The 13674-nt window shown below is 43.1% G+C and overlaps 1 protein-coding gene across 8 annotated transcripts in view; it reads left to right on the forward strand.

Moving 5' to 3' along the window:
• Positions 1 to 13674, forward strand: part of sox1a (SRY-box transcription factor 1a) — an 82993-nt gene that overhangs the window by 2254 nt on the left and 67065 nt on the right. For 4 of the 8 annotated variants that reach the window (XR_007113910.1, XR_007113909.1, XR_007113905.1 and 1 more), the window contains exon 1: positions 291 to 1963. The exons of 2 other annotated variants lie outside the window; for them this stretch is intronic. The gene's annotated coding sequence lies outside the window, so the exon portion shown is untranslated. Of the gene's footprint in view, positions 1 to 290; positions 1964 to 13674 lie in introns of those variants that run through there. 2 more of the 8 variants (XR_007113913.1, XR_007113908.1) reach the window with 2 other exon arrangements.

The following is a 13674-nucleotide window of genomic DNA, read 5'->3' on the forward strand; positions in this document are numbered from 1 at the left end:
GGCGAGCAACTTGTGAAACGAGGAGGCAGACGGTTATTATCAGGGTTGTGACCTGCCCCAGCCCCTCTTCACTCTCTCTGACTCTTTCTTCCTATACCGGGATGGAGTGACAGCCTGTCACCGTGGGTGCTCCACAATACGGCTCAGACCCCCCGACTATTGTGGAGCTCAGAAAAAAAAAAAGCATCAAGGTCTTCCTCTCTCTTTCCTTCACTCTTTTCTCTCTCTTTTCAAAGCAGAGAATCAATCAGCTGTACACACACACACACGCGCACACACACACACACGTACGTACACACAACTCATTTCTTTTCCCTTCCCTCTGTCTATTCAGCAGCCAGTGATCATTTAGACTTGACATGTATTGTGAAAAACTGAGCTGCTTTGCCTCTTTCTTCTTCTCTTTCTTTCACTCCTTTTCTCTTTCAAATGTCTGTCATTAATGTCCAGGTCTTACAATATATGAACAGAGGAGAAGAAGAAAGCGAAGAGTGAGGGATGAATTGATGGATGGGAGGATAAGCACTCAGTGTCCTTTCTTTAAAGATTTGTTATTGTACAGTACTGTCTCCCAGTCATTTTTGGTTGGTGTTTCAGTCTGAAAGCCCGTCCACGTGCTCTTTTGTATGGGAAAGCAATAAGGCCCCATTGAATGAAGCTGAATGGACCTGCCATCCTTAGGGGCTGAGGCCTGAGGACTCCTATTCTTTAGCCCCCAATCTAATTGGAGCTGAAATGAAATGGAGGTTTCTTATGAAAATAGGCTTTGTTTGGCCGCAAGGCTGGTAATTCATAAACAATAAGCAGGGCCCCATTGTGTAGATAATAATATATTCATGCCGCTGGAGATGGGGAGAAGGCAAAGCGAAGGCTGAGGATATATAAGGAGGATAGGCAGAGACAGCGATGGAGAGTGGAGGGATAAGAGGAAGGGGAGGAGGAAGACGAGGGGCTAATAGCAAATAGTGGGTCAGAGAAAATTGGTAATGGTTGGGTAGAGGGAGAGGATTTATTAGAGGAAGTGAAAGGACTAAAAGTGGGTAGGAGTGAAAAGTGAGTGGGAGTGAGGTAGGTGAAAATGACAGGAATAGGAGAGATAGACGAGATAAGAGTGAGGCAAGGAGGGCGGGAGATTGGGAAATGCTTCTGAGTACCTCTAAGCCTACAGGTGACGGGTTCGGCGGCAGCCGGGGGGGGAGAAGGCAAGTGAGGGAAAGTATCATGAAAATGGAATGGGCTGCACGGTGCAAATCTGTGCGGAGTTGAGAGAGCGGTGGAGCTGATGGAGTGGATTGGTCAAGTGCAGAGATAGAGCAGAGCAAAAGCAGTCAATGTCTAACAGGCGAGGGGGGACGAGGAGAGAGGAGAGGAGACCGGCGTGTCTGCGGCGGTATAAATCTAACAGGAGGGCTATCACCGCCTGGAGACGGGAGGAGGGTGACTGAGGGGAGAGAGAAGAAAAAAAAAAAAAAAAAAAAAGAACAGGTGAGCCTTCGCGCCACTTTGATGCATCCATCTACGCAGATTATCTCTCACTGTCATCATCCGTAATTGTGCAGGTCAGATCCGCTTCTTCTCTGTGACGATCTTCAGCTGAGTCTACACAGTCTCAAAGAAGTCTCGCTTCTCAACGCGCAGGACCGTTAAAAAAAAAAAAAAAAGTGCTGGACTTAAGTGCTCTGTGGAGTGACAGGCTGACTGAGGGGACCCTGCTTCCTGTATCTGATCTGAACAGCTGTTCACGCTGCGAGCTATTTATTACGGAGTTGTTGTCAAAATCTGACTGGACATACCAATTCTTCTGGACAACCTTTACTTCCAATTTTTATCTTTTCTTTTTTTTTTTTTGCTCACAGCTTTTCTCCGGACTGAGTTTTGCGAGAGGAGAGAGGAGGTTGAGGACATGTGTTCAGAATTGAAAATGTAAACAGCTCTGATTTTTTTTTAGAGCTATTAACTGAGGGTGAGTAAACCTGAAATGGCACTTTGTGGATGTTTGTGTCCGTCTGTCTGTCTGAGTGAGTCAGGGGCGCCTGCATGCTCCTGCACTAACAGGCGAGATTCGATTTGCATATGCGCGCGGTAGGATGGGAGACTGAAAAGCAGTGTCAGCTGTGAGAAGTGATCCGTGCATTCAAGTTGTAGCCGGCAATCCACACTGTTACGTATTTGTAGAAAAAAAACAAAAACAAATGAACGTGAAAGTTTTCGTGCAAGGAGTTAAAATGTATGCAGCATGTAGAAAGCCTCTTAAGTGAAACGGTTTAATCATACAGTTATGCCTCTGTGCTGATGTATTTTGAACTGCACATAACTTTTTTTGTACATTTAAGTAATTGCGTTAACATATTTATGAGCGGTTTTACAGTAAATACAGTTATATCAACACATTCGAATCTTATTTTTAAGAAATTTATCAAACAAATTGTTTCTAGAGTTAATGGTTCACTGCATTAAACAGCGTTCAAATCTATTTGGATTCCTCCTCATTGTTTTTGTTATGTGGGTGCACTGGCCAAGAGGTGGTGGTATTTACTTAGATCCAAACCTTTAGAGCCTCAGTTTGCGGTTTGAGCCACTAGGTGTCAGTATTTATCAACATATGCACCAGAGTTGCAGTTCCCTCGGACCAGATCCAGGCTTAAAGCAAAGGTTTGTGTACTTGTAGTTTTTTTTTTTCAGTTTACTTCCTTGTGTCTGCACATCGTGTTTTATTTTAATGAGCACAGATTATTTCAACGGCAAATGGGTCTGTTAATGCTTTTATCAGTGTTTTAAATATTTTAATGATACTTTCGCGGACGTGGTATCAGCAGGCGGGTTGGTCATAAGCAAAGTCCTCATGAGCAAAACTGAGAAATGATAAATTTTTGATGTGCCTTAGAATAGATTAGACAGTAAAATTGCTTATTTAATTGCGTGTCGACCATAAAGGATATGTATTTATTTTTAATCATATGGTTGCTCCTGCCACGAGATGGCAATCACACATAATAGAAATCCTCTCAGCTATCAATATGTGCGAGTGTGCGTTGGGGGCATGTGTGTGTTTCCTCTCCACACGCGTGCTTTTGCATAGAACAAGATGTCTGTACATTAGTGTGTTTTGGATTCGTTTGTGTCTTTCTCGTGTGCGCGTGTGCGCGTCCCTTCAACAACCTGCAGCATTTGATGAATATCTGCACATGCGGAGCTGGATGTCCCCCCCCCCGCTGGAGGTCCTTGTTTGTTTTGTTTATTTTCATGCACCAAAGTGGTTGCTGGCGGTGCTGGTCACTACAAGTGTCTGGCATTCGGCGCCTGGTAATCAGGCTGCGGGCAAACTGGGTGGCAGCGCTTCGAATGGTTTGCTGGAGATTATCCCAAAATTATCCATGAATTATCCCTCAGAATTACGGCATTCCAGTCAGGCCCTGTCCATTGACGGAGCTGGGAAGAGGCAGGGTGTTGGACCGGGAAGTGTGTGTATGTGCGCACGCATTGTCAGGGGGAAGATTTGGATGGAGAAGTGTTGGTGTCTGTGTCACGGAGCACGTATTTCTGTGTGTGTGTGTCTGTAATGATTCTGGCAGTGTTGGTACATTGGGGTAATGGAGCATGTTAATCCACATCAAACAGCTATTAGCAGTAGATTTTACTCGTTTGAGAGAACGGACGCTAAATTAAAATCAAGCGTAGTTTTTTTTCACTTTCTCAGTTTATTTTTCTTATGCTAAAAGGGTATGAAATTGTTCTTAAATCTAATTAAAAATTTACCATTTACACCTAAAACTATCATGCAATCAATAAAATCTGCCACAAACAGCAAGTGTATGTTTTTTTTTTTTTTTTTTTTTTTTTAAAGTGAGGCATTTATCCCCAGGGCTGCGAGTTTTCACGCATTGTATTAAACTCATTTCTGCGAGGCTGCTGCCGCTCCACATCGTGCCGTCATTAAAGTCTGTCTAGATAGGAGGAACTAGATGTATGCTGTGTGGCTGTAGGAGCCCCAGAAGGATGAATAGTGCCGGGTAACCTCTCTGCGATAAGTGTTCGGTAAACGGGTCAGCAGATTGTCCTCCGAAGCTCAATCTGAGCTATTTTCCCTGGCTGAGAACACAAATTATCCTCTGTATTCATCCCATAAACAGACCACCAGTGGCGCAGGCTCCACATATAGTTCGCCGTGGCTATGTTTGCAAACTCAGCCACTCTTGTTTTCTTGTGCTCCGGCTGAACGCGACGCCGCTAATGCGCGCGAATCACAATATGGGAAAAAACACGTGCACAGGCCAAAACGCAGGGCTCGGCAAACCGATGAATGCACAAACTATAGGAGATGAGAAAACAATTAGACGTAGGGAGCGGGCGCAGGTGGAAAAACTCACTAGCAAGGAAGAGGGAAAACGGTAAGAGGCAGCGAGGGGCAAAAAGAGGGAGAGCCTGAGGCGGTGAAAGGTTAAGTACTCATTTCTTTTTATTATATATATATATTTATTTATTTTTTTGGATGCCGTACTTTTTTGCAGGGCCTTATTTCTTGACCTGCTGGTTAGAGGAGAGGGGCTTAAAAAAAAAAAAATAAAAAAATAAAAAAAAATTGGGAGCGACGGAAGGAGGGAGAAAAGGCTAAAGCTGCATGTGAGGTTGCAAGGTGAGAGGTGGGAGAGCTAAAATGGGAGGAGTATTTGCCTCTGGCTGATGGGGAACAATTGGACACACAGGAAGCCGTGCGCACACACTCAAACCAGAAACAAAAATGGACATTCTCACACACACACACACTTTCTCGCGCACACCAACACACACACACACACACACACTTAGAACTACAAGCCCAGCAGGCATATGAACTTCAGTGCGGTTGTTGCCATGGTGATACACTGAGTTGCTGACCCCCCGACTCCATTTTTCCTGCCGCTTGGCTATTGAAAGAGATGATTGACAAGTGTCCAAATGTCAGCCGACCCAGCCGGCCACACAGATAGGGGGGGTGGGGTTGGGTGTGGGTGTGGGCGTGTGTGTGTGTGTGTGTGTGTGTGTGTGTGTTGGGGGGTGGGGGGTGCAGCCATTTTATGTTACTTTCTCTCACAGTGAGGAAGGTGTGTGTGTGTGTGTATATATATACGTGTGTGTGTGTATTAATACATACATGCATACACGTCTGTTAAAGCTGAAGAAGTACTTAAACAGCAATCACAATAAATTGTATCCACAGCCCCCCCCCCACCCCCCACTTCGCAAATGCTCCCGAATACAATGAACAAGCACATGACCAGAGATGATACATGAAGGTGTTGCATTTACATGTAAACACGCGTGCACAAAGAAAGCGTCCAAATAAAGCCCCCTTTGTACGCGAGACAGGGTCGTATATTTGGTTTGTCTTTTGAGCTGCGCCGATAACCCACTCACTGAAAGGCAGCATCGGCTGCTGGTGGCTATTGAGTTTTTTTTTGTGTGTTTAGTGTTGTGTAGTGCTCACATCATGAATGCTTATTTCACTATATATATATATATTTATTTTTTTTGCTCCTCCTCCTGTACTGCAGTTTTTTTTTGTATGTTCTCTCCCTTCCTCACTGTCTCATTGTCCCCAGGCTTGAAGGGATCAGTCTTATCTTGATCACCCACAGCAACACATTAACCTCTTCTCTCTTATCTCTACACTGGTCATTAGTGCCAAAACCCTTAACGTCCTATTGACAAGGGGCACAGAACTCTGTGTGTGTGTGTTCATGCATATGTTGAGTTATTGCAGGTGACGTGCGGGTTGAGATCTGCTGAGTTGGTGATCTGAGCCGATAACATTATTAGCCTGTCTTCTCTTCCTGTGTGTGTGTGTGTGTGTGTGCGTGTGTGTGTGTGTGTGTGTGTGTGTGTGTGTGCGTGTGTGTGTGCGCGCCCGCAAAATATAGCAAGTGAAAGTGTGAGCGTAAAATGCTCCAATATATCTGGGTTCAAAATAAAACATATTTACGTGCTTTAATTTTGACCGTTAAGCGATCTGTGCGTCCTAAAGCATAGGTCTTCAACAGGGGGGTCCGCGACCCCTAGGGGGTCCATGGAGGTACTGCAGAGGGGTCACAAAATCTTTAGTTAATTAGACTTTTTTTCTTTTTTTAATTTCCCCCACCATTTTCTAGCACGACCACCCTACTGTTGCACATGTTTTGAAATAAAAGCAATGAATATTTGAACGTGTGCCTTATTTGAATAGCTTAATATTGAATGCAAAATTAATATAATAATAATGTATATTTATAAGTAGCACTAGCCCAAGTTTAATATAGAGCAGATACATATTAGGTAGAGGGTCCCTACTTAATCTCTTTGTGGGTTTGGGGGCCTGAAAAACGTTGAAGACCAATGTCCTAAAGGATCTGTTTAATAAGCCTTTGATTTATTTTTAGCATTTATTTACTGAATACAGCGTAATTTTTGACCTAAACGCAGCAGAGTTGGTGCAAACTAAGACCTGAATCGCGTTCCCCTCCCACCTGAAATATTTCCCTGGAAATGTCATAATTCAAAAGCCAGCCCATCCATTTTTCACTGTGAGGCCATTTAGGCGGCATTGAGGGGGGAAAATACAAATGTACTTCCTGGCTCTGATGCGGCGGTATTGGTGTTTGAATGGGTTACTCCATTTGCTGCTGATGGAGCATTACACTTCAGCTCAGTCAAACAGCTGTCAACAGTAAGTGTATCACAAATTAAATCAGTTCAATGTTATCATGTCTTGACACACAGGCAATCAAATCGCTTTATTGCTGTGACATTAGCACCTGTTTTATACGCGTTGAAGTAAGAGGGCAACTAAAAAAAAAAAAACTAAAAAAAACAAAATATACATATTTCATAGAAACGCATGCTACAACTGTTTTTAAATGAGGAATGTTATATCGAATATGTTTCTTTTGGAGGCTTAGAATCATTTAACCCACCTCCCCCCCCTTCCCGCTCCACCTCCACCTCCCGTTCATTCAAACCAAGAAACAAAATCCCATTTCTGATAACACACGTCACAGAGAGATTCAGGCGTTTAGTTTAAAGTGTGCCACTGTTTGTGGCTAAATGCAGTACTTATCCGTCTGTCTCTGTCTGTTTCTCTGTCTTTTTCTCCTGGCCCTGTGTGTTAGCGGGGCTGACAATCTAACAGGTTAAAAGAATAATTGCAACTCTATTTACCCCAAACAGCCTCTCCTCTGCACGTAATTACATCCACACGCACACACACACACACACACACACACACAGACGCACTATCACATACTGAGGCACACTCAGAGGGAGAGAGGGAGAGAGGGAGAGTCCCTGCACTAATATTTAGGTTGTAACAGTCATGTGTCTGAGTGAACCCTCCTCTTGTCCTCCTCTTCAACGCAAAGCACTGTTAACCACCGGCACTCACCGAGAGAGGAATACACCCCACACTGGCCGCACTCATCACGCTGTGGGTGTCGGTGCGCTGCATTTGTGCCTGTGCGCGCTGTATGAAAATATTGGGACAATATCAATCTCCGAGGTGACGGGGTTCTTTAGTGAATATATATTTGTGTATATATATATGCGTGTGTGTGTGTTACTGCTGCAGCTTCATTTTACTTCCATTTTACTAATATATGTATTTTTATCACAAATTAATGATTTATAAAATATCAGGTAAAGCTACGATCAAAAACTTCTATAAGGCATCTTCAGAATTGCGTGCTTTATCCAAAGAAGCATTCAAAATTCAAGGATGTTGCGCTCGCAGTCAGAGATTAAATCGGAGAAAAGAGCAGTGGAGAAGATGGAGACGCTGGCGTTTTAACTTGATAAGTGACAGATATGATGTTTCTGAGTCATAGATTCACTTAAATATTACCAGTTCTTAAAATTAATAAATAAAATATGTGCATTTTGCACAGACAAACACCACATTAGTGTTAGTTAGTACTATTTCTACTGATAGATTGCCTGTTAATTAAAACTTAAAATGATTTAAATAAGGCTTTGTGAGACAGAATCGCGTTGTATGTGTTTAAATCCCAAAACTGCTGAAGGCTCCATTTGCTCAATGATCTCAATACTCTTACCAAGTATATTCACAAGGAAACTGACTCCAGTTTGCTAGAGCATTTAGACGTCTAGCCAATAAAAAAAAGACCAAATGCAGAGTAAAGAAGCCTGCATGCAATAATACTAGGTAGAAAAAAATAAATAAATAATGTGTACACTAGAGGTGGGTATCAGCAAGCACGTCGCGATACGATACGTATCACGATATTTGCCACGATGCGATATACGATGATATTGTGATATATTGCAATATTCTACGTAGTTCACTGAGAGATTTTAAGTGCAGCTTAAAAAACAGGTTGTACATATTTATATTTATATTCATTGGACAAATTTAGTTGAAAAAAACCCAAAACAACGTTAATCCAAATGATGCATTTTAAATTTTTTGCATTTGTACACAAAAAGAGGTGGTGGGGGTGCGGAAGTTATTCACGATCGGCCCATAACATGACTTTTTCTTTTAAAATCGATATTAAGACATTCAAAATTGATATTGTATCAGAAGAAAAAGTATCGTGATATATTGCCATATGGATATTTTTCCCACCCCTCGTATACACGTTAATAAAATCAACATTATATAATAATGTCCGATGTGTGTACGGATGTTAATCTGTTAGAGAGTGTTTAAAATATGTGAAAGCGCAAAGAGTGATGGAATAAATATAGTGTGAATAATGTAACACTGTACTTTATTATTTAAATATACGATCGAGCCGTTTATACAAGCACATATAATTGCGCATCATTTTTACTTTTTTTTCTTTCTTTTTTTTTGAGATGTTTCACTGATGGAGAATGTGCACATTGTGAACTCACGCACTGTGGATATAATGACCGATGTGTTCCACAGACATCTTAAAAGAAGAACGCTAAATTAACGCTGGGGCGTCTTTTGCTTCCACACAGCTGCAGGTGTATCCATCCTTGAGATGTATTGATTCGTCTGCAGCTCCCCGACGCAGTGCCCGTGCTCAGACATTGGTGGCGCTGTTGCTGCATTGTGATTAATGACCGCCGCTGCTATACTGTGAATCCGCTCGCAGCCCCGGCATTACATTAGGAGACATTATCTAAATACTCAACAAAGTGAAATTGAATTTAGGGCTCCTTCTCCAGGCGCGCACACCCCTTCCACCCACCCACCCACCCACCCACCCATTCTGCTGGTTCAACTGGCCCGCTCTAGGATCCCATTCTCTCCTTATTGTTAGGGGGAGTCGAGCAGGATCCTCTGCTCCTCATCCACTTTCAAATTGAATCAGTCTCAATTTGACCTTTTATGTACCAGAATCCGCTACAGATGTACAGTATGTGCACACACACGTAACGTTTGACACGTGTGTGTGTGTGTGTGTGTGTGTGTGTGTGTGTGTGTGCGCCCATATGTGCCCCCGTGTCAGCTCACATTGCTTACAGTGAAGTGGAAAACAGCATCTCCCTATTTGCTGCAGAATAGACCAATTAGTGTTTAGCAACAGAGCAGGAACCCATGTGAATGTGTCATTGATTAGCAGGATTTGGCTAATCATCACATCTCATAAACTCACCCCGCTAATGTCAGCTGGATCTCCTACAGTACGCCTCCTTCTCCTCGCTCAATCTATCCCTCCATCTCTTCTCCTTCTCCTCCTTTTCAGCTCTCTCTTCCCGTCTGTCTTTCCGCACTTGTCTTGTCGCCCATCTGTCTCCGTCTGTCTTCTCTGCTTTTCTTCCTTAGTTTTTCTCCCCCCTCTTCTCAGTTTCCTCCTTCCTCTCTTCCTCTTTCTTCTCCTGTTTTTTTTTTTTTTTTTTCCTCAATGCTGGAGGGTTTTACAGTACAAGGAGCAGAGCGGATGCTGACTTTCCTCGTGCGTCAGGAAAGGAGATCCGCGTTGCTGCTGCTCTATAAAGGCAATATGCGCTTTTTTTTCTTTTTTTTAAATATGTTAATTGTTTTTCATGTCACTATTAATACTTTTACAGTACCCGTCACCAAGACTGTGGATATGGCATCTTTTTGAGTTTCCTTATTTTAGACATCTGAGGTTAAAAGAAGCAACATCCTACTATCACTTTAAAAAAAAAATTCTAAAGTGCAGTTTTCTTCAACTAATGATTATTTTCTTGATTAATGAATCATTTTTCTTCATATTAAACTAGAGAACACGCCTAGTTGACATCCTCAACCAACTCTATTGGTTATTACTCTCCTATAATAATAAAGAAAAGTAGAAGTTAATAAATTTCCAATTAGTTTTATGGATTGATCAAATAAAGACTAATCACTTTCAGCTCTAGTGCATTGTTTCTATTTACTGCAATCAAAGAAACCTTCAATATTCTAAAATAAATGTTGATATCACGTCTCCACCTTTATTTAAAATGGTATTTTTTGCAAAACTTCTAGTAAAACGCACCAGCAGAAAGTAGAGTTGTTGTGGATCCGTTTCACATTTTTGCTTTTGAATTAAAATAAAAAGAAGGAAAAAAAAAAGAAATTAAATTAGTGCTTTTGGAGCTTTGCATGTTGTGTAATAGGTATTCGTTATCATATTAATTAACAGCTGTTTGACACAGTATGGTGGCCAGCTGGGAGCCTGAAGGAAGACGTGTTAGTGTGTGTGTGTGCGTATGTGTGTGTGAAAGGTTGCAGGGGAGGGGGGGGCTCGCAACGTTTGATTTGTTGTGTTGCTAATGTGACACTGATTATACAGGTCAGAGTAAAACAAAGCGGTGAGACGCGGCAATGCTAATACAGACGCTGTGATAACTGGGTTGTCGTCTCTCTCGCACACACGCACACACACGCGCGCACGTACATACGTTCTCAAACACAGATAGACAGATATACCTTCCTGCGAGCGTATATACATGTGTGCATTCTTGTGTCCCCGTGAAACGATTACGACACACCAACACTCTCTTGACACACACATTCACAATGTCACCGAAAAAAAAAAAAGGAGAAAAAAAAGCAACAACACACATCCCTCAATGACTTCAACAAACCGCACTGAGCCCTTTTTTTGTAAGTGGTAGACTGTTGCCATGGAGAGGAGAGGTTAGTGAATTTGACCTATGCTATCATGCTAGCTTTGGTCCCGCAGCTGTAATTTCAAATGAGAGAAAAAAATATGTGTTTCTCACTGAATTGATTTATCCCTATGTTTATGAGTAGATAAGTGCAGTGATGCTTAGATGGAGGGTTATTTTCATGGGGTGACTCTTTTGTGTGTATTGTGTTTATCTAGGCCACTGTTGATGTAGGGAGTACTGTAGCTCTTTTTCTCACAGCGGGGACCCTCTTTTTGTGTTTGTGTGTATCGGTTTTCTGTATGTGTGCCCGGCCGATTTTTGTTTGTGTTTATGTGTGCGCCAGTCTCCGCCGCAGGTACAGCAAAGGCATGGGACACATTGTGGTTTTTGACGAGCGGCGCGTGATCAGACCGCCCTGCAACGGTGGCGAAAATCAATCACAATAGGATGGAAAAAGTAACGCACAACGCGTTTGTTCTGATTTAGTCGCCGCGTAACCCCGTTCTTCCATTTAAAACGAGTCCGTCTTGCGGCCTTGGCTCTGCTCCCGCCATCGTGGTGCAGAAAATAAAACTTATCTTTTATGGCGTGCGTTTTTTTTGACACAGTTAATCGAGTCAGAGTGTATGCGAGCGTGCAACATATGGAAGACGACAAGGGAGCAAATAGGGAGCCCGAGATACGGTCATCTGTCTGGGTTTTGGGGGTAATTTGCCGGGGCGGGTGTGAATGTTGTTAGAATATGGGCGGGGACGTGTCAATCACGTCTTTGACAGGGGCTTGTATGGGATGTCATGTTGCCCGGCAGCCGAAGGCAGAGGAGCCACGGACCCGGGGGCCAAACGTCGGGGTCACCGTCTGCCCTAAACGGTCCCCTAGACAGCACAAGGTGCAGATAGGCAAGGCGTTGCTCCGAGAAGGTCAGCCCAGGGGTGATCCAATTCTCCGTGTTTGGGCGTCGGGAGATTGTGTGCTCACCTCTGTCAACCCTTCCACATACAGGTCGGCAAAAATAGGATGGAAGACGCAACAACAGCGGGAAGAGGGGCTGACATGACAGAGGCATGGAGTAACCTGTGTGTGTGTGTGTGTGTGCGTGTGTGTGCGTCAATGTATGTATAATTCGACAAACATCGCCGTCTCGCTCTCGTCTCTCCTCCAGTCATCTGAACAGGCAATGTAGTGGACACTAATGCGCCTCTTGGTTCTCGGCTGACCCTTAAAGGCCCCGGTGGGGATACCGAGGGGGTGACTTTGCTCCCGCAACCCGGACTTCCATATTCATTGTTTCCCTTTTTCCTCCTTTTGTACACTTGTTATCTCTCTTTCATTGTCTGTCTGTACTTCCATTTCACTGTGCACTCTCAGGTTCTCTTTCAACTTTCCTCCTTAGGGAAGCTTCTCACCTTGCTCCCAGCGGCTGAGCATGTTTACGCGGGTCACCGTTAGATATTCCCGCTTGACCGTCTTTATGAGGCATAATGCGAATCAATAAGTTCTGTCGCTTTCAGATTTTTCTTTATAATGACAACAACGTGTGGATCCCGCGTGAAGGTCAGAGTTCTTGCAGTTTTGATCAGTTCGTGTCAAAGAGCTTTTTAAACATGATGATGCACCTGCAAGAGGACGTGGAAGTAGTAAGTCCTTCAATGGGAATGATATCTATTAATGAGGACTTGGAGGTTCGGTGTGACAGTTGCATGTGCCCCATCACTTTTTTCTCATAGAAATGCGGCCTTTAACTGTGTGAGGAGAGTCTGTTGTGTATTTGTGTGTGTGCGACAGGAGAACCAGTGGGAACTACCATCTGGTAGTGAAGGCCAATGGACCGTTGGAGCCTCGCTACGTTACCCTTGTCACTGGCAGCTGTGTGTGCGTGTGTGTGTGTGTGTGTGCGTGTGTGTGTGTGTGCGTGTGTGTGCGTGTGTGTGCATGTGTATGCCCAGCACTTGTGTGTGATCCCATGTGCTCACTAATTACGGTCGTGAGTGCCACAGTACGTTCAGACCAGTAACGGTCATCATGTGTTGACACATGTAGTTTCTGACCAACCTGTGGTGCTGCCTCCTGCCTGTGAATCACGCAGTAATATACCGTCAGTGTGGCCACTCTTGCCACTTCAGTGGGTTTAAAAAGACATTTTCTAATTCTTCATTTGAATGGTCCGATATGGATATATAAAATCCTAGTTGATTTTTAAAAAAATATGTGTTTTGTCTTCTCTTTACAAATCCAAAAGACTCTGAGATCACTCAGTACGTTTACATGCAAAAACGTTTACATGCAAAAACCAATTATTGCCTTAATCTGACTTTAACTGGACAATAAGAAGAAACACCTGAGGGATAGTGTGCAAAGCTGATATGTGGCAGCATTTTGGATTTCAAAAGCATGACAACAGCAAAGCCATATGCAAGTCCTTAAATGTCTTTTATAATTAAGCAAACCGCTGTTTCAAAACGGAAATAATTGTATCAATGTTGTATTAAATCTGATCTGGACCTTGTGAAATGGAATCGAATAGATTCAGGAAATCTGATACCCAAACAAATGGGTAGGCCATTAGTTTTTTCATATTTTGTTCATTATTGCTCATTAACCTAATCATCA

Source organism: Mugil cephalus, chromosome 12 (assembly GCF_022458985.1).
Source record: "Mugil cephalus isolate CIBA_MC_2020 chromosome 12, CIBA_Mcephalus_1.1, whole genome shotgun sequence".
Lineage (NCBI taxonomy): Eukaryota > Metazoa > Chordata > Actinopteri > Mugiliformes > Mugilidae > Mugil > Mugil cephalus.